This window comes from Ranitomeya variabilis, chromosome 3 (assembly GCF_051348905.1).
Source record: "Ranitomeya variabilis isolate aRanVar5 chromosome 3, aRanVar5.hap1, whole genome shotgun sequence".
Classification (NCBI taxonomy): domain Eukaryota; kingdom Metazoa; phylum Chordata; class Amphibia; order Anura; family Dendrobatidae; genus Ranitomeya; species Ranitomeya variabilis.
In genome coordinates, this window is record NC_135234.1 from 460,284,238 (window position 1) to 460,306,913 (window position 22,676).

The 22,676-nt window shown below is 41.8% G+C and overlaps 1 protein-coding gene across 1 annotated transcript in view; it reads left to right on the plus strand.

Annotated features, from left to right (window-relative positions):
• Window positions 1-22,676, plus strand: part of ST6GAL2 (ST6 beta-galactoside alpha-2,6-sialyltransferase 2) — a 243,964-nt gene that overhangs the window by 77,819 nt on the left and 143,469 nt on the right. The window contains exon 2 of the mRNA XM_077296601.1: window positions 11,970-12,050. The gene's annotated coding sequence lies outside the window, so the exon portion shown is untranslated. The remainder of the gene's footprint in view (window positions 1-11,969; window positions 12,051-22,676) is intronic.

Sequence of the window (22,676 nt, forward strand, 5' to 3'; positions counted from 1 at the left end):
GTAATGAATGCAGTCTTTGAATTCTTCTTTAAAATATATACCGTATATACTCGAGTATAAGCCGACCCGAGTATAAGTCGACCCCCCTAATTTTGCCACAAAAAACTGGGAAAACTTAATGACTCGAGTATAAGCCTAGGGTGGAAAATGCAGCAGCTACCGGTAAATGTCAAAAGTAAAAATAGATACCAATAAAAGTAAAAATTGAGACATCAGTAGATTAAGTGTTTTTGAATCCATATTGAATCAGGAGCCCCATATAATGCTCCATAAAGTTTGATGGGCCCCATTAGATGCTCCATATTAAAATATGCCCCATATAATCCTGCATAAAGGGTAATAAGGGCCCCATAAGATGCTCCATAGAGATATTTGCCCTATATAGTGCTGCACAAACGTTATGGCCCCATAAGATGCTCCATACAGACACTTGCCCCATATAATGCTGCACAATCGTTATGGCCCCATAAGATGCTCCGTACAGACACTTGCCCCTTATAATGCTGCACAATCGTTATGGCCCCATACAGATGCTCCGTACAGTCACTGCCCCTTATAGTGCTGCACATACGTTATGGCCCCATAAGATGCTCCGTACAGTCACTTGCCCCTTATAATGCTGCACAATCGTTATGGCCCCATAAGATGCTCCGTACAGACACTTGCCCCTTATAATGCTGCACAATCGTTATGGCCCCATACAGATGCTCCGTACAGTCACTGCCCCTTATAGTGCTGCACATACGTTATGGCCCCATAAGATGCTCCGTACAGTCACTTGCCCCTTATAATGCTGCACAATCGTTATGGCCCCATAAGATGCTCCGTACAGACACTTGCCCCTTATAATGCTGCACAATCGTTATGGCCCCATACAGATGCTCCGTACAGTCACTGCCCCTTATAGTGCTGCACATACGTTATGGCCCCATAAGATGCTCCGTACAGTCACTTGCCCCTTATAATGCTGCACAATCATTATGGCCCCATAAGATGCTCCGTTCAGACACTTGCCCCCTACTTATAATGCTGCACAATCGTTACGGCCCCATAAGATGCTCCGTACAGACACTTGCCCCTTATAATGCTGCACAATCGTTATGGCCCCATAAGATACTCCGTACAGTCACTGCCCCATATGCTTTTGCTGCGATAAAAAAAAAAAAAAATCACATACTCACCTCTCTTCACTCAGGACCCCGGCACTTTCAATATTTACCTGCTCCTCGTGTGGCTCCGTCTTCAGCACTGACGTTCAGCAGAGGGCGCGCACTGACTACGTCACCGCGCCCTCTGACCCGAGCGTCACAGCCAGAGGACGCTGATGACGGAGTCGCACCGGAACGAGGAGCGGTAAATATCATGCAGCGCTGCGCAGCACTGTATACTCACCTATTGCTGGCGCTGTGCAGTCCCTGCTTCTTCCAGCGCTGCATCTTCTTCCTGTATTGAGCCGTCACAGTTACCGCTCATTACCGAAAGGAATATGCAGCTGGGAGGTGGAGCTGCATATTCATTACTGTAATGAGCGGGACCATGTGACCGCTCAGTACAGGAAGAATATGCAGCGCTGGAAGAAGCAGGGACCGCACCAGCAGTAGGTGAGTATAATTAGATAGCCCCCGCCCCCCCTCCTTTGCCGACCCCCGGGTATGACTCGAGTATAAGCCGAGTGGGGGACTTTCAGCCCAAAAAAATGGGCTGAAAATCTCGGCTTATACTCGAGTATATACGGTATTTAATGTTAGTAGAAGAAAGTCAGTTGTTTGGTTGCAACATAAAATAAACTAGAGTACGTACCGGCTACTGAATAGCCAATTTCAAACAGTTGTAATAAAGCATTATACAGACATATGTCAAGAACAGAATCTAATCCTGTCAAAACAATATAAAAGGAATTTTTAAGAAGGTTTCACGGCTTTGTTCTGAACGAATCGGATTCTGGCCTCAGCACAAAATGTATGGCACTATATTGTGGTTGTCAGTAGGCAGCCTTATAGAGAAAAATAATGAGAGTATCCAGTCTTATGATCAGCATAGCACACTACTTTATAAAAGCACATTTATCTTTGTCTTTTCTATATTCCATCTTTAATAGATAGAATCAAATTAGCATTCGTTTTTCTTCGACTTTTTTACTGGTTATTTATTGCTAACTAGATAACCACATGTTTTCTTGAGTAATCAAATCGCAATATACGCGGTCAGCTAAAAGGACCTCTGCACTGCAGATCGAAAATGTCATCAAAAGAGAACAAGCAATAACATTTGTCACACTTTTGTTTTGTTCAAATAGCCGGTTCTGCAAAAGGATACAGAATGCAACGTTACAAGATGGGCAGGGTGTTATTTGTATGAGAGTGCTTATCTAGACATTGCCTCTAAACTCAGCAACTTATCTTACACATTTCCAATACCAATGAGATGTTAAACATGGCATAAATATTTATTTTTATTTTTATTTTTGAAATATTTTGCAATCTGTTTTATAAAATATGTTCCACTGAAAATGACTCTACAATTCAAAATTGAGTTGATTTGTAAATTACTTTTCTTGTGTTACTAATCATGTGCAATAGCCTGTATTATATAGGTCTGCAGTGCTGACATTTCCTTGCATTTTTAAATTATAACATACCATTTAAAAATTAATGCATATGTGATAAGCTTTAGTGATATAATAAACAGTATGTTATAATTAGAAATATAAAAAGTTTTAATATATTGGCTTACATCGTAGAAGTGCAGAAATTACATCCATACATTTATAAAAGTATGGCGGGCTTCCTGTGGAAACATAGGGCCTGAGTCATCAAGACCGGCATTGTTCAATTCATATTGAATAACTGCTGAAAATCGAAAATACCTCAAAAATCCTCTCGATTTGGCATATTTGATCATCTCTATAAATAAGGATTTATATGTATAGCTGCATGTACTGGTCACAAGCCAGAATCTGTGTGTGTTCAGATGCTATTGAGTGCTTGGAGTCTGTGGGAAACAAATGAAAGAAAGAGGCAGATTGGAAGGAAAAATGTAGTAAAGAAAAAAATAAAAAATAAGTTACATGTGTTTTTAGGACATGCTCAAAATTGTGGATTGAAAATTACCCCTTAGACCCCAGTCCAGAGCCTCTCACCTAGCCAAATCAGTTCTCATGCTTCGCACTGACGAGGGCCAACAGCCTGAAACATCGTGTCTGCGAATTGAGATACTGATTTGGCTTTTATCCTAAGTCATATTGCACGACTCGTTAAAGGGTTGATTGTGACTTGTAGGATCGCTACTTCCAACAGGTGGCGCTATAGAGTTAAGTCCTCTTTTTCTCAGAAGAGGCAATTTGCATATTCAGTTTCTTTAGGAACTCGTATTTGGAAGGGGAAGAAGATGCATGCATGACATACAAGTCTCCTCACTCTACATGCCAGGCATAGCTTGTCACTCTCCACAAGGAGACATATTACCCCTTTGATCCCAGTCTTAAGCCCCTCACCTAGCCAAATCAGATTTCATGCTTTGCACTGATGAGGGGCAACACCTCTAAATACTGTGTCTGCAAATTGAGATTCTGGGTTAGATTTTATCCCAAGTCATATGGCAATGCTTGTTGAGGGGTCAATATTGACTTTTAGGATTGCTGCTTCCAATGGGTGGCACTAGAGTTAAAGTCCTCTTCCTCTCTGAAAAGGCACATTGCATATTTAATTTCCCAGAGGAGCATGCATGATATATAAGCCTTCTCACTCTGACAAGACAGGCCTGGTATGTCACTCCACAAGGAGAAACGTTAACCCTTAAGGTACCTTCACACGAAACGACATTATAACGATATCGCTAGCAATCCGTGACGTTGCAGCGTCCTCGCTAGCGATATCGTTTCGTTTGACACGCAGCAGCGATCAGGATCCTGCTGTGATGTCGCTGGTCGCTGAATAAAGTCCAGAACTTTATTTGGTCGTCCGATCGCTGTGTATCGTTGTGTTTGAAAGCAAAAGCAACGATACCAGCGATATTTTACACTGGTAACCAGGGTAAACATCGGGTTACTAAGCGCAGGGCCGCGCTTAGTTACCCGATGTTTACCCTGGTTACTAGCGTAAAATGTAAAAAAAACAAACAGCACATACTCACATTGCGTCCCCTGCAGTCTGCTTCCTCCTCTGACTCAGCGCCGCAAAGTGAAAGTGAAAGCAGCACAGCGGTGACGTCACCGCTCTGCTCTCACTGTACGGCGCTCAGTCAGTCAGGAAGTGGACGCAGGGGGACGTGAATGTAAGTATGTGCTGTTTGTTTTTTTTAGATTTTACGCTGGTAACCAGGGTAAACATCGGGTTACTAAGCGCGGCCCTGCGCTTAGTTACCCGATGTTTACCCTGGTTACCAGGGGACCTCGGCATAGTTGATCGCTGGAGAGCGGTCTGTGTGACAGCTCTCCAGCGACCAAACAGCGACGCTGCAGCGATCGACATCGTTGTCGCTATCGCTGCAGCGTCGCTTCGTGTGAAGGTACCTTTAGGTTCCAAATGGGAAGAAGATAAGAAGTAGATCTAGCAAATAAGACTTTGAAAGAGCAGTCAGAGGAATAGGTTGAGAACGAATGAAAATCAGTAGCCTTGCCACAGTTGTCCACATTTTGTGGACCATTTTTTTTCTTACATAAATGCGTGCAGTTGAGGCTAAAAAATATTTTCTTGCAATTGGGTTTCATTAAAAATGTTGCACCAATTTGCCTCCTATATCCCCTGTGTTACACTGTCCAAGGCCGGCTGCAGAATGATGTAAGAAGGTTGACCACATTTTCTTTATTTTATCAGATGTGTTGAGGACATAATTTTGTATATACTTACTATTATATAAATAAGACAAGTTCTTCTCCTGGCCGTGTTGTTACAGATTTCTTCATAGACTGGGCAGCTCTCTAGTCCATAAAATGGCTACTGGTGGAGGAGCATGTGACCAGACATGTCCATCAGTCGTCTCCAATTGAAAACTTCACTGTTTTTCTATTGAAGTGACTGATGTACAGTTTTGGTTACATGCTCCTCCATCAGGAGCCATTTGGTGGACTGGAGAGCTGTTTACCATTGCTGACCATGGGTCACAATTGCAAATTCAATGTGAGAAACTCACGCAAGTCTCTTGCATCAAGTCCGGCAGTGCCACCGGCACTCGGGACAGGAGTGTGCGGCTGCATAGAAATACATGCAGCCGCACACTCCGGAGTGCCGGCGGCAGTGCCTGGACTTGATGCAAGAGACTTGCGCGAGTTTCTCACATTAAACTCGCAAGTGTGACCCCGGCCTGGTACTCAGCTACGCAGAAACATTCTGACAATTATTGCTGGATAGTCGCCTTTTTAGTTACAAATTTATTTACAAATGTTAAATGCTGCTTTCATGAAATTTTACGTCTTTACTTACTGTGTGTGAGTAATAAACAGTCATCCACTTTAACATTTACTGGAGCCAGAGCATTTCTGCTTCACACTTTCTGACCTAAATAGTCAGGAGGGATTATATGGCAAGCATTTCTCTGTACTTTTAGAAATTTGTGCTTGGAGCTCAGTAGAGTCTGCTGGAGCCCTGGCTGAAAGGCTGTCTAAGTATCTAAGTGAAGGGGGACACACAGACATAGATTTAAAAATCAATGAACCATGGGACTAGAATGCATACAAACCCTCTCTCATTAATCTTGTCTCATGGAGCGCAGTATTTCACTTCATTGTTAGAGATGGGGGTTGATGGTTTGATTGCTGATGTTTTAGATTTGGAACTAATGCAGATCAAGAACACTTTGATGCTGGACTCATTAATTCTTCTAGAAGGGATTTGCGTGGCTTTCTCCTAGAATGCCTTTCAATTAAAATCGGAAACCACAAAATTCCAGAAAATACCATTCTAACTAAATTAAAGAAATGTATCATGTCTTTTACAAGGTAACTGTATCTATAAAATAATGAATTTAGGACTCCGATTTTGTCCTTTGTGTACTTTTAGATGTTCATAATCAACACAGCTCAAGTCCCTGCTACTACACAATAGTTTATGGATGAATTATAGTTCTGCAGAGTCATCGGCTATCTCTTCAGACTCCTTCACACACAGGAAGGCTCGGCTCTTGAGATCTCTATGAGAGTCATTGCCAGACTTCTCTAGAAGTGGGTTATTTAATCAAAAACAAGATGATCAGCAGCCCAACAATGATGTTTTTGAAGTGTTTGAAGATCTACACCGACATAAATTGCTCACCAACAATCCATGATCTCACTCTGTATTAGAAGACTAACAGGAATACTTAAAAATTCAAGATGACATCCTTAAACATAATGTATCATTTTCACAACTTCCTCTAACAATGATTCAAGGATCAGTTGAGTTCCCTTGCCAAAACTCTAGTGACTCAGCCAATTTCAGGAAGCATTGATGCGAGTCAGAGATTTTTTTTCGTAAGGTTTAATGATGGAATACAGAACTTACTCATTAAAAAGGTTTTGCAATTGTTTGATTTTATAAGAGAGCTAATGCTAAACATTTGATTATTGTTGTCATCGTGTGCTTGGTGCAATGCATTTCTACTACAAAATACTGCCTTCTAATCGGAAACAATCCACCAATATTTATAACATAAAAGCAGCACCGTCTTCGGTGTCACAAGTTTATGCTAGTCATAATCAATTGCTGATTGGATATTTTTTCACCATCAACCAAACTTGCTCGATTTTAATATTAAAAGCTCAAACCTAGCTGCAGAAAACTGAGCAAGGAAAGTAAATAAAGATACATAGGAAACAATGTCTGGAATCTTCCCGTCTCATGATACATTCTTATCAAGATGACTGTCATCTGTGTTCTTAGAGTAAACTTGAAAACAAGACAAACAGACAATAGAATTGTTGTAGAGGTTGTAACCTGTTTTACTATAATGTTACATTTGGACAAGATATAGAGAAAAGACTGAAATATCTAAGATATAGCTGAAGAGAATTGGGGAAGAAAACTGAAAAAAATATATTATTTTTATTCTGGGCGATTTATTTGTTTTAATGATTTGAACAAATCATGAAAAATTCTTCATTATATACATTATTCTGTTGATGATGATATTGATCATGATATTACCATACTATACTGTACAAATCTCACAGGAAAAAGTAATAAAACTTAACTTTTAATATGTACACATATAAACAAGAACACAGTGGATATAAGCAGGTGCATGCAGAGCGCACCTTCAGAGTCCTGCATTTTTGAATATGGGGGAAGCAAATCAAGGAAGTGAGTGACAGATGATAGCATATGCTTGTGAGATCTGTACATACGTAATGGTCAACAGTCCTAACTAATGAATGATAGACAAGCTTGGTACATGAAATATACAAGGAAGTCTATACCTTAACAATAACATGAGTCCTCTACCATAAGCAATGGGGTATTGAGTTGTTTGTGTCATATCAATCAGTGGAGCAAATAAGTATTTCATCCCTTGCTGATTTTGTAAGTTTGCCCACTGAAAAAGACATGAACAGGAAGGTTAATTTTAACATTGAGAAATAGAATATAAAAAATAAAATCCAGAAAATCACATTGTATGAATTATAATAAAATAAACACACTGGCGCTCAGGTCCCAAGAAAAGCACTCCTCAGCTGATGGAATGAAGACAGAGAGAGTGCCAGATCTGTCAATAAAGAAGTAAAAAAATAGCAAAATTTGATACCGCACTTGAGGGTGGGTTTGTAGGAAAAGATACTGAGTATAAATAAATTAATACATATTGGATGGTTACTGACCATCCACAAAGAAGAATGCAGTTCTTTGAAATGCGGTGGTTGGCCCCTGTTTGATCCCAAGCACCGCTCCGTACTTAGTGTGACATCACGTGTAGGCGGGACCTGTCGGCCATCTTTTTTCCCCACGTTGCATCCAGGGACACCACTGGCCGGGGCCTCCCTGGCTCTGCAAAGCGCTTAATCTTTTGGCCACTCTTAGCTCCCCAACTCCTAGTGACCACTGGAGCTGCACCAAATCAAGCGCGACCATAACGTATGGTACCCGCCACACCTGTGCTTCCCATGGTATCCTTACCAGTGGGGCAGTGATCTACTCCTGCCAACACTATTAACAGACCCTTTGGGGAATCATCCTATACAAACAGCCTATGTAAGTCACTATTTATCATAGTGACTACTGGCGGACTTACATCACTGCATGTCTTTGGCACTCAGTATTGGCACTAATTTGACCCATACATGTGTATCTTGGGAATCCATTACTTGCATCTGAGCCAGGAATATCATATGGTAACCCTTTGAACTAGGGTGCCTACAGTAATCACCCAGGTGGTGAGTGACCATCCAATATGTATTTATTTATACTCAGTATCTTTTTCTACAAACACACCCTCAATCAAGCGTGGTATCAAATTTTGCTATTTTTTAAATTATATAAATTTTTGTGAGAAATAAGTTTTTGATCCCTCTGGCAAACAAGACTTAATACTTGGTGGCAAAACCCTTGTTGGGAAGCACAGCAGTCAGACTTTTTTGTAGTTGATGATGAAGTTTGCGCACATGTCAGGAGGAATTTTGGTCCACTCCTCTTTACAGTTCATCTCTAAATCATTATGATTTTGAGGTTGTCACTTGGCAACTCGGAGCTTCAACTCCCTCCATTAGTTTTCTATGGGATTAAGGTCTGGAGACTGTCTAGGCCACTCCATGACCTTAATGTGCTTCTTTTTGAGCCACTCCCTTGTTGCCTTGGCTGTATGTTTTGGGTCATTGTCTTGCTGGAAGACCCAGCCACAACCCATTTGTAATGTCCTGGGGGAGGGACGGAGGTTGTCACTCAGGATTTTATGGTACATGGCTCCATCCATTCTCCCATTGATGCGGTGAAGTAGTACTATGCCCTTAGCAGAGAAACACCCCCAAAACATAATGTTTCCACCTCCATGTTTGACAGTGGGGACGGTGTTCTTTGGGTCATAGGCAGCATTTCTCTTCCTCCAAACACGGTGAGTTGAGTTAATGCCAGAGACCTCAATTTTTCTCTCATCTGACCACAGCACCTTCTCCCAATCACTCACAGAATCATCCAGGTGTTCATTGGCAAACTTCAGACGGGCCTGCACATGTGCCTACTGAGGCAGGGCGACCTTGCAGGAACTGCAAGATTTTAAACCTTTAAGGCGTAATGTGTTACCAATGATTTTCTTGGTGACTGTTGTTCCAGCTGCCTTGAGATCATTAACAAGCTGTACCCTATAGTTTTAGGCATCTCTCTTACCTTCTTCATGATCAAGGATACCCCACGAGGTGAGATTTTGCATTGTTCCCCAGATCGATGTTGATTGACAGTTATTTTGTATTTTTTCCATTTTCTTACTATTACACCAACAGTTGTCTCCTTCTCACTCAGCATCTTACTTATGGTTTTGTAGCCCATTCCATCTTTGTGCAGGTCTATGATCTTGTCCCTGGCATCCTTATAGAGCTCTTTGGTCTTGCCCATGTTGTAGAGGTTAGAGTCTGACTGATTGAGTCTATGGACAGGATCTTTTATAAAGGTGACTATGTAAGACTGCTGTAATGCAGGTAGCGAGTTGATTAGGAGAGTCTAACTGGTCTGTATGAGCCAGAACTCTTAATGGTTGGTAGGAGATCAAATACTTATATCTCACTGCAAAATGCAAATACATTTATATAATTTAAACAATGTGATTTTTTGGATTTTATTTTTGATATTCGATCAAAAATAAAATCCAGAAAATATATGCATATACGAAGTTGTAATTCTCCGCTGTGCAGGTCATCTTTATATAGGGCGATGCTCCACTGAGAACAATGACCTTTTGTGCTGCACAAAAGATCATTTTACCCCAATGAATGAGCATTTTGCTTGTTCATCGGATGATCGGCGGACTATTTACACAGTAAGATAATCATGAAACAAGCACTTTTTACAATGCTGGTTCATGATTATCTTTCAGTGTAAGGCCATGTGCACACGTTCAGTATTTTTCGCGTTTTTTTTCGCGTTTTTTCGCTATAAAAACGTGATAAAAACGCGAAAAAAACGCGAAAAAGACGCTAACATATACCTCCCATTATTTTCAGGGTATTCCGCATTTTTTGTGCAAATGTTGCATTTTTTTCCACGAAAAAATCGCATCGCGGAAAAAAAAGCAATATGTTCATTAAATTTGCGGAATTGCGGGGTTCCGCACACCTAGGAATGCATTGATCTGCTTATTTCCCGCACGGGGCTGTGCACACCATGCGGGAAGTAAGCAGATTATGTGCGGTTGGTACCCAGGGTGGAGGAGAGGAGACTCTCCTCCACGGACTGGGCACCATATAATTGGTAAAAAAAAAAGAATTAAAATAAAAAATAGTGATATACTCACCCTCTGATGGCCCCGGAGTCTCAGCGGTGCATGCTGCCCTTCGGTTCCTATAGCTGGTGTGTGGTGAAGGACCTGCGATGATGTCGCGGTCTTGTGATTGGTCGCGAGACCGGTCATGTGACCGCTCACGTGACCGCGACGTCATCGAAGGTCCTGCACACACACATCATCTACAGGAACGGACGCCGCTGAGGAGATCAGCTGTCTGCAGGTGAGTATAACCATTTTTTTTATTTTTTTATTACTTTTAAACATTCTATCTTTTACTATTGATGCTGCATCTATAGTAAAAAGTTGGTCACACTTGTCAAACACTATGTTTGACAAGTGTGACCAACCTGTCAGTCAGTTTTCCAAGCGATGCTACAGATCGCTTGGAAAACTTTAGCATTCTGCAAGCTAATTTCGCTTGCAAAATGCTAAAAAAAAAAACGCGAAAAAAAAACGGGAAAAATACGCAAAAAAAAAATATGCGGATTTCTTGCAGAAAATTTCTGGTTTTCTTCAGGAAATTTCTGCAAGAAATCCTGACGTGTGCACATACCCTAAATGCTCCTTAATTTTTTAGGTTGTCTTCTATTGACTTCTGTAGAAGTTCTTTCCTGTCTACTCAGCCTATCTGTAGTGATTATCATTTTTGGATGAATTGTTGCGACTCTGAGAAGTATGACTTTGCTTTTATAGTGGACTATGGGAACTCTAGCAGCATAAAAGACGGCCATATTTCCTTGTAAATGTAGCATTATGTGAGAGTGCATATGTGGATTATATACAGCCCCAAACATATCTTTTTTTACTGTTTTCATTTAATTAAGCTAATTAAGGCTAATTAATTACACATTCACATATTTTTTATTACTATTTTCCTATTCATCCTTAATAGATCTTCATTGTATGCAATGGCTTGTTTATGATGACTTCATTATTACCTAACATGTTACCTAATTTTCTTTTGGCACTGGTATAGAAAAATTCCACTCACCCCTATAATCTATTCTGTAGCTTTCATTCCAAATGTATGACTATAAAACACATAAGAACACATTGATATGGTTTATTGTGCCATTTGGGATGGTTTTATGGAAGATCATTTCCGAAACATTTAAAAGACAAGCTAACACTTAAGTTATAGCCTCTTCCAAGGGAAAATAAACCCACCCTTTTCCCATAAACACCAAGCAAATACGGATGTTTTTATGGAGTGGAGCAAAATAACATCCTCATTCGCACATAATTATCAGGATACCGCTACACAATACATAATAAAGTGTGTACACCAACAAAAGTAGTCTCCTGTGAACACTACATAACTGCATATTCGAGGTGCAAAGAGTTTTCAGTCTACTTATAATCTTTATCGCAAGTTAAAATGCACTTAGTTATGGGCCTATATAGAATACTAAGGGCTATTGACATCCAAAAGAGTTTGGTAAAGTAAGCAATAAGCCATGCACACATTTCATCATGTGATGTGTATATAAATATATATATACTAGATGGTGGCCCGATTCTAATGCATCGGGTATTCTATATATGTAATAATATTTTATTTTCTCTCTTAGGAATACTTTATGAACAGAAGAGATAGGAAACTACAAGGTTAAAGGAGGAGGAAGGGGATAATCTGATATAAAGGAACACAAGTAAGCCATTTTCCTATGTTTGTTATTTGAGGCGTGTAAAATAAAAATGACACGAACAGAGTGAAGAACATAACAGGGTTAGGACAGCTATTATTGTTAGAGCAGATGAAGTTCTTTACATGACAGTGTCTTCTTTGCTGATTGGGTATGTTTTGTTATCTTTTTATTTTACAAACTCACAGATTAACCCACAGACTTGTTCTAAACCGTGTAAGAAATGTATATTTAGGCATTCTATATATCTGCTATATATCTATGCTCTTCTATTTCAGACAAATTCTTCCATTTCTTTGGTTAATTATATGGACATAATAATTTAGGCTTTCACTCAGTTTGATGCTTTGGGTGATGTTTCATATGTAGTAGTGTAAGTTTCATTTAACCTAGGAAATTAAAGCACTAGTCAAGTGGTTAAGCTTATCAAATGTCATTGAATCTCAATTTTAAAAACCGAGCTTTTCTAATTTCTTTTTTAATATCCTTAGAAGATTTTTTGACCTCGGAGGCAATTCAGTCTTAGCTTGAGTAATGGTCCAGACAGTGTTCCTTGGAATTGATTGACATATGTTGATGTATTTGAGCATAAAAGGATTTAAATAGTTTTTTACATCGCTTTCCTGTAAAGGCTTTTTCCAAGGCTTAATGTTAAATTACCGTGACAAAGACCTACATTAGGCTACGTTCACATTTGCGGTCTACGCCGCAGCGTCGGGCGCCGCAGCGCCGCCGCGTGCGTCATGCGCCCCTATATTTAACATGGGGGCGCATGGACATGCGTCGCACTTGCGTTTTGCGCCGCATGCGTCACTGCGGCGCCCATGTCCGGGCGCAGAGGACGCAGCAAGTTGCATTTTTGCTGCGTCCAAAATCAATCAAAAAAAGGACGCATGCGGCGCAAAACGCAGCGTTGTGCATGCGTTTTGCTGCGTTTTTGTTTGCGTTGTGCGTTGCGGCGCCGACGCTGCGGCGCACAACGCAAATGTGAACGTAGCCTTACACCAGTGTGATGAGAACGATGTATCACTCCTACGCAGTACAGTGGTTAGTGAACTGTTAGCTATTATGTTTACAATGCAATACCTATTACGTCTACATCTGAACAATGATCTTACGTCTGATATGTGCAGGACAGGAAACCCAGACAATATTCCTATTCATTGTGCGATAGGATTATCTATATATATAATCGTCTAAGGGGCACTTCCGTCTGTCTGTCTGTCACGGAAATCCCAAGTCACCAATCAGCAACGGGCACAGTCCGGCCGCGAAATGGCCACTCCCTACTCCCCTGCAGTCAGTGCCCCCTCCATACTCCCCCCCCCAGTCAGCGCCCGCCGCCCACATAGCATTTTAGCAGTCCATTAATCCGACTGCATTACACCGCGGCATAACGCGATGTAACGCAGTCTGTTAACACTGCTATTAACACTGTGTGACAGACTTTTTACTATTGATGCTGCCTATGCAGCATCAATAGTAAAAAGATATAATGTTAAAAATAATAAAAAAAAAAAATGGTGCTATTCTCACCTTCCGCCGTCCACCGATGCGCGCGAGCGGCGAGGCTGCCGCCAGCTTCCGTTCCCAGAGATGCATTGCGAAATTACCCAGATGACTTAGCGATCTCGCGAGACTGCTAAGTCATCTGGGTAATTTCGCAATGAATCACTGGGAATGGAAGCTGGCGGCAGCCTCGCCGCTCGCACACATTGGTGGATGCCGGAGGGTGAGCATATTACTATTTTTTATTTTAATTATTTTTTTTAACAGAGATATGGTGCCCACACTGTATATGACGTGTGCTATGTTATATACTGTGTGACTGATATATACTACGTGGGCAGTGTTATATACTGTGTGGGCTGTGTTATTTACTGTGTGGGCTGTGTTATATACTATGTGGCTGCTATATACCACGTGGCTGCTATATACTACGTGGCTGCTATATACCACATGGCTGTGCTATATACTATGTGCCTGCTACATGCTATGTGGCTGCTATATACTACGTGGCTGTGCTATATACTACGTGGCTGTGCTATATACGTGGCTCTGCTATATACTATGTGGCTGTCTTTGTTATATAGTACGTGGGCTGTGTTATATAGTACGTGGCTGTGCTATATACTACGTGGCTGTGCTATATACTACGTGGCTGTGCTATATACTATGTGGCTGCTATATACTACATGGCTGCTATATACTATGTGGCTGCTATATACAATGTGGCTGCTATATACTATGTGGCTGTGCTATATACTACGTGGCTGTGCTATATACTACGTGGCTGTGCTATATACTACAGGTTGTGCTATATACTACGTGGCTGCTATATACTACGTGGCTGTGCTATATACTACGTGGCTGTGCTATATACTACGTGGCTGTGTTATATACTACGTGGCTGTACTATATCATGCACCCCGAACCCCCGACATCCAGCGCCCCGAACCCCCGACATCCTGCTACCAATCAGTGACAGACGCAGTCCAGCCGCGAATTGACGCGGGATTTAAACCACGCTTCGCTGATTGGTCGCGCCCGGCCGGCTGCGACCAATCAGCGATATTGGCACGGGATTTAAACACCACTTCAGTGATTGGTTGCGCACGGCCGGCCGCGACCAATCAGCGATATTGGCGTGGGATTTAAACACTGCTTCAGTGATTGGTCGCGGCCGGCCGTGAGCTACCAATCAGCGATATTGGCGCGGTATTTAAACACCGCTTCGGTCATTGGTCATGCCCGGCCGGCCGCGACCAATCAGCGACAGGTGCAGTCCGGCTGCGAATTGGTGCCAGATTTGAATCACGCTTCGCTGATCGGCCAGCCGGGCACGACCAATCAGCGATATTGGTGCGGAATTTAACCCCCACTCACAGCGCGACGTACATACATACATACATATTCTAGAATACCCGATGCATTAGAATCAGGCCACCATCTAGTATCTTCATATTTGTTTAGATTTGGAGAAGTTCTACAATGATCCTTATTGGTACATAGTAACTGAAACAAAGAGATAGATATGGTAGCCACTGAGCCAGTCTGGGATTTTATATAGTGGCTTCCTTACATACTGTGAGAAAACATGACTTTTAAGTGGACAGTAACCATTAGGCTATGTTCACATGTTCAGTAATCATTAGAACGGATCCAACAGTCTTGTCAGTTGTAAAATGATTTTAAGCTGAATCCGGTTTTCAACATTGAAGTTTATGAAAAGTGGATCTGTTAAATAGCTATCTGTTTTCTTCTATTTGAAACCGATCCAATAAGCAAAAACATATTCTTTTTAAATTACAGAAAAATGGATGGCTAACTAACGGATCTGTTTTCCATAGACTTCAGCGTTAAAATATGGATCCAGCTGAAATCTGCTTTTTCCGTATAAAACACATGCCTGAAAAACTAGTACCGGTGTAATCCGGCGTTTCCACCAGTGTATTTAATCAGTGTGTCATCTGTGTGTCTGTTTTTGCCATCCGTGTGTCCATTTTTACCATCCCTGTGTCATCTGTGTTTTTCATGGGTGACTTTAGAAATAATTAAATTACAAAGCTTCTCCTATATGGGCAGGGTCCTCTCTCCTCCTGTACCAGTTGTGACTTGTATTGTTTAAGATTATTGTTCTTGTTTTTATTATGTATACCCCTCCTCACATGTAAAGCGCCATGGAATAAATGGCGCTATAATAATAAATAATAATAATAATACTTTACAATGTTAAACGAGTACAGCACATTCACACTGATGCCACGTAAAAACACGGACATGTCAGCAGCCCCGTAGGGTATAATGGGTATGTGTCGTATCCGTGAAAAAAATCCTAGATACCACGTGTACTGGAAATAAGGACGTGTTGGAGGCCAAAGATGGATAAAAACGCGTCTACACAATTTTTTGCCAAAAGACTTTTACTGGATGATTACTGGATATGTGAGTACAGCTTTAGATGAATGTTGGGAGAACTGCTGATTTCAACAGGACTGGCTTTGCAGATGTCAGTGCAATGAAGGATCGTGAATGTTGGATTTCATAATTGCATGAACCATTGTTCTCACAGGAGATAACCCTTCTCCATGCCAGGACCCACTTATTTTCATGATCAGTTACTGTTTGAAGGGTTGTTCCCAACATTAATACTTTTAACTTATCCGAAGGAACAGTCTCATTGGAATAGGGCAGTGGCCATGCTTGTGTTCCTCCGATTCATACATTGCCTATGGGGCTGCCGAGGAAAGCCAAGAACTTGTTCACATAACATCTGGATGCAAATACTGAATTTCTTTTTTACATCATGCAACTTAAATAGTAGATACAGTAGAAGAACACACTTAAATTTGGACTATTTTTTGTTCCTAGCCTAGTTTTGTAAAAAAAATATATACCGTATATACTCGAGTATAAGCCGACCCGAGTATAAGCCGACCCCCCTAATTTTGCCACAAAAAACTGGGAAAACTTATTGACTCGAGTATAAGCCTAGGGTGGAAAATGCAGCAGGTACCGGTGAATTTCAAAATTAAAAATAGATACTCCATACCATTCATTATGGCCCCATAGATGCTCCACATAAAGCTGTGCCACATATAATGCTCTGCACCGTTCATTATGGCCCCATAGATGCTCCACATAAAGTTGTGCCACATATAATGCTCTGCACCGTTCATTATGGCCCCATAGATGCTCCACATAAAGCTGTGCCATATATACAATGCTCTGCACCGTTGCCCCATAGCTGTGCCATATATATAATGCTCTGCACCGTTGCCCCATAGCTGTGCCATATAGTGCTCTGCACCATTGCCCCATAGCTGTGCCATATAGTGCTCTGCACCGTTGCCCCATAGCTGTGCCATATATATAATGCTCTGCACCATTGTCCCATAGCTGTGCCATATAGTGCTCTGCACCGTTGCCCCATAGCTGTGCCATATAGTGCTCTGCACCATTGCCCCATAGCTGTGCCATATAGTGCTCTGCACCGTTGCCCCATAGCTGTGCCATATAGTGCTCTGCACCATTGCCCCATAGCTGTGCCATATAGTGCTCTGCACCGTTGCCCCATAGCTGTGCCATATATATAATGCTCTGCACCATTGCCCCATAGCTGTGCCATATAGTGCTCTGCACCGTTGCCCCATAGCTGTTCCATATATATAATGCTCTGAACCATTGCCCCACAGCTGTGCCATATAGTGCTCTGCACCGTTGCCCCATAGCTGTGCCATATAGTGCTCTGCACCATTGCCCCATAGCTCTGCCATATAGTGCTCTGCACCGTTGCCCCATAGCTCTGCCATATAATGCTCTGCACCGTTGCCCCATAGATAGCTGTGCCATATAGTGCTCTGCACCGTTGCCCCATAGCTGTGCCATATAGTGCTCTGCACCGTTGCCCCATACCTGTGCCATATAGTGCTCTGCACCGTTGCCCCATACCTGTGCCATATAGTGCTCTGCACCGTTGCCCCATAGCTGTGCCATATAGTGCTCTGCACCATTGTCCCATAGCTGTGCCATATAGTGCTCTGCACCATTATTGCCCCATAGCTGTGCCATATAGTGCTCTGCACCGTCCATTATTGCCCCATAGCTGCTGCTGCTGCAATAAAAAAAAAAAAACACATACTCACCTGTCTTGCTTGCAGCTCCTCGGCGCCATCTTCCCGGCATCTCTCTGCACTGACTGATCAGGCAGAGGGCGGCGCGCACACTATATGCGTCATCGCGCCCTCTGCCTGAACAGTCAGAGCGGAGAGACGCCGGGAAGATGGCGCGACGCCCGGCGTGTGGAACGAGGACAGGTGAATATGCGATACTTACCTGCTCCCGGCGTCCCGCTCCTTCCCCCGGACAGCTGGTCTTCGGTGCCGCAGCCTCTTCCTCTATCAGCGGTCACCGGCACCTCTGATTAGAGAAATGAATTATGCGGCTCCGCCCCTATGGGAGGTGGAGCCGCCTATTCATTTCTCTAATGAGCGGTCCCACGTGACCGCTCAGGGGAAGAGGCTGCGGCACCCGGAGACCGTGGGACGGGCAGGGGGAGCGACAGGAACGCCGACCCCACCACCGATCATGACTCGAGTATAAGCCGAGAGGGGCACTTTCAGCCCAAAAATTTGGGCTGAAAATCTCGGCTTATACTCGAGTATATACGGTATATATATATATACAAAAACTGAGCTAAAACAGCATCAAACTGTTTCCTAACATGGCTCTGAAGAAAGAGACATGTTGTGCATTTTGAATGACTATGCATTCTGTAACCCTTGGGATTTTCTGTTTTTGCATTTTCGATTTGCTCCTCTTCTTCCCAGAGACATAACTTTTTTATTTTTCCATCAATATGGCCGTGTAAGGGCTTGTTTTTTGTGGAACGAGTTGTAATTTTGAGCGACACCATTGATTTTACCATATAGTGTACGGTAAAAATTGTTTTTTGTAGTTTTTTTTTACATTGTTCACTAAATTCTAAAACTGACATGCCATTATGATTTTCCAGGTAATTACAAGTTCGCAGATACCAAATATGTATAGGATCTTTTTTTTTGAACTGGTAAAAAAAATTCCAAAGTTTGAAAAAAAAAAAGTGCCCTATTTCAAGACCTGTAGCGTCTCCATTTTTCAAGATCTGGAGTTGGGTGAGGGCTTATTTTTTGCACTCTGAACTGATGTTTTTATTGATAATATTTTGAGGTAGCTACCATGCTTTGATTGCCTGTTATTGCAATGTTGCGGCGACCACAAAACGTAATTCTGAAGTTTTGATTTTTTTTCTCGTTATGCTGTTTACCAATTGGATTAATTATTTTTATATTTTGATAGATTGGTCATTTCTGAACGCAGCGATACCAAATATGTATACTTTTTATTGTTTTATTTTAAATGGGACAAAAGGTTTGAACTTTTATTTGTTTTGTTTTTTATATTCTTAAAAACATTTTTATTCTACTTTTTACTTACTTCAATAGTCTCCTTAAGAGACTTGAAACTGTGATTGTTTGATCGCTTGTGCAGCACATAGCAGGGCTTCAGTCCTGCTACTGCACGTGTAGCAGAAATCATTATCTCCTATGAATGCCGGCCATGGGACGTTGTTCACATCAGATCAGCAATGACAAGCAAGGGGGTCTTCTGCAGACCCTCGGTAGTCATGCCAACCCATCAGCGCCCCAAATCATGTAGCAGGAGCACCATTTAACATGCTAACAGCTCCTGTTGGATCGCAATTCCGCCAGCGTCTCTGAGGCCTGTCCCACACGTCCAGATAATTCCAGTACCGGAAAAATCGGTACTGGAGTTATCCGTGTCCGTGAGCTCACGTAGGCCATCCGTGTGGCACACGTGCGGCAGCTGTGTGCCGCCTGGGTACCACACGGACCGTGCAGGAGAGACAGCGCTACAGTAAGCGCTGTCCCCCCAGCATGGTGCTGAAGCCGCCATTCATCTGTTCTCTCCAGCGCTCGCTGGGGAGAAGGGATGAAAAATTTTTTTTGTTTGTTTTTTTTTGTGTTTAGAAAAAACTTTAGGGCATCCACCCCCCTCCCACCACCTGTGTGCCCGGCCCCCGGCATTAAAATACTCACCCGCCTCCCTCGACGCTTGCTCTCCGCCCCGCAGCTTCTACTGTATGAGCGGTCACGTGGGGCCGCCAATTACAGTCATGAATATGCGGCTCCACCTCCCATAGGGGTGGAGCCGCATATTCATTTCTGTAATGGGCGGCCTCACGTGACCGCATACAGGAGAAGCTGCGGCCAGGACAGGACACTGCGAGGGAGGCGGGTGAGTATTTTAATAACAGCGGGCGGGCGCACAGGGGGTGGGGACATGGATCTTTATGTTAAACACGAGAAACAAACAAAAAAAAGGATTATTCATATCTTCTCTACAGCAAACGCTGCTGCAGAGAAGATATGAATGGCGGCTTCAGCACCATGTGGGGGGGACAGCGCTTACTGTAGCGCTGTCTCCTGCACGGCACACGGACTGCACACGGACAACGTCCGTGTGCGGTATGTGTTTTACACGGACCCATTGACTTTAATGGGTCCGTGTAATCCGTGCGCTCCCACGAACACTGACATGTCTCCGTGTTTGGCACGCGGAGACACGGTCCACAAAAAATCAATGACATCTGCACAGATGCCTTGATTTCAATGTGTCTACGTGTGTCAGTGGCTCCAGTACGTGAGGAAACTGACACCTCACGTACCGGAGCCACTGACGTGTGAAACAGGCCTGAGGGGCACATGAGAGCTGATCAAATCAGCTGTCATGTGCAGGAAAATATGCGATCCTTGTGCAGGAGCCCACATCAAAGCAAGAAACCTATGATGTACCTATACGTCATAGGTCGTGAAGGTGTTAAAGGTTTATTCCCAATAAATAGTAGGTGTAATAATAATATATTTAGCAAATACCTCCAATTATAAATACTTCCAGGGTATTACAGTAGCTTAGGTATCCATGGTTTTGACCACTCATATAGTGACAGTTAGTCAGCTGTTTGGGGTCATAACCTTGCACATGGGGTAAGCGACATAGCGAATCAGAAGAACTATACTACATTTCTAATTGGAGGTACTTGCTAATATTATTATTTTTACATCTACTATTTATTGGGATAGGATCTTGAAGATGGGAATACCCTTTTAAGTATACCAGTCCTTACATTTGCTCTTTATTGAGAGGCAAGGTGATAATCGGGGGGAGTTAGAGACTGCAATAATTTTTTTATGTTTGTTATGTGGGTTTTACATTTAGATCTCCTGTCATTATAGAAATGACCACATTTTTGTGCATCTTAAAATAATGTTAGCAGATCGTAGTTTTGGAGAACTAACATTTTCATCTTTGCTTTTATGCCCTTATTATTTGCTGGGGCTGCTCTCCTACCAGTGACTGGTCACCATTACTCTCTACAATGTGCGACAGACATATTTTAATATATGATCGTCCCCTCTTGCGGATCGGTGAGTAAGTGAAAATAAAAATGACAAAATGTTTGAAAACAACCTTCAAGTCTCATGTGACAGCGACACCTGACACCACAAGAAAATGTGTTTTTCTCCAGGACAAATTCCTTCCATGCATCAGCCACTATCATTTCCTTCTGGTAATGAAAAAGGATTGCTGTTCGTGACCGTAGTGGGAGAAGAACAGGGGACATTTCTATACTATTGTGTATACATACAGTATATACCGTGTATGTTCAGTTCATTCCACCATTCACTTTTTTGGTTCTGGTTTTCTTATATCCTGTAATTTAGCAAAGCATGTAGTCTATTTCAGCGTGTATAGCATATATAATTTATAACCTTCCATCAGAACTTGTCGGGATTTTCTCTAAATATGTTTGTTCAGTTACTTTTCTGACTTCTATGAATGAAAACAGTTCTAATTATTGGTTATATTACAGCATACAATTTATTTATTTTTTTGTCGTTTTATTAAAAATTGTTATTAGGGTACGTTTCACAATTTTTTTCCTGTGGATTTGCCACGGATTTAACCCTATGCATTGCAAAGGTTAAATTCACAATAAAAGTCTCCAGTATTTCGGAAAAATAAAATGTCAAATTATGTATTTGAAAACCTGCATTTCCATACAGATTTTTTTTCTGCGAATGTCTGGTAATTCCACCACGTCTGACTAAGGCTTTACACTCTATAAGGTTTAAATTAGTCTAAAAAAATAGGGCTTTGATGTTATTTTGAAGGAGAGTAAATTTGTATTTTTTGGGTGGAATTCAGTACATTCTTTTGACAGTATGGATCTTATTTCTTTGTTTTTTTCTTCTTAAGTTACTTCAATTCCACAAATTTGTCTTAACTGCTTGAATGACCTTCAATGAAAAATACAAGCTACAATATGGGTTTCACAAAGACAAGCAAATAGGTGCACCATGCTGTTATTCAGCTGTTATCCACACACTGTTATCAAAATGGGATGGCTGTGTAGGACTTAAAGGGGTTATCCAGCCAGACAAATTTATTTTAAAAATAGTTACAAATGATTTAAAATAAAGAAACCACACTCCTCTTACCGCCCCAGATACTTCCTAATCCATCCATGATGTCCTCACACCAGACATCTGACCTTAGTCAGTCCTGAGGCTAGTGATTGACTGCAGCAGTCTCAAGCCTGTGTGATCCCCAGGTAGATCACATATCACAGGTTTCATTACAAATAGATCCAATACTTTTTTAAATCAACACATTTGGAGAAAGGAAATTATGGAGTTAGCAATTTAATGCTTTTTTTTATCCAAAGTATTTTATGCCATTCTCATAGTTTAGGAAATGTGTTCCATGGTAATAATGTACATAACAGGTCATGTATGATATTAGTAATACAGAAAGAATAGGTTATGGCATATGAGATCTGCTGTAAGACGTTTGGTAAAGGGGCTTTCGAGGCTTAAATAGGACCTTTCTGTTATGAAAAATTTGAAGAGTAAAATTCCAAGACATCCCTCAAACGTGTCATTAGCAAATAATATGATTCCTGTCAGTAGTACAGGGATGCATGCCAAAGGCTGGCCATACATATAACATGGCTGTCAGTTGAACAATGCTTTGGCTGATCGTTCGTCCGACAACCATCTCAGCTGACAC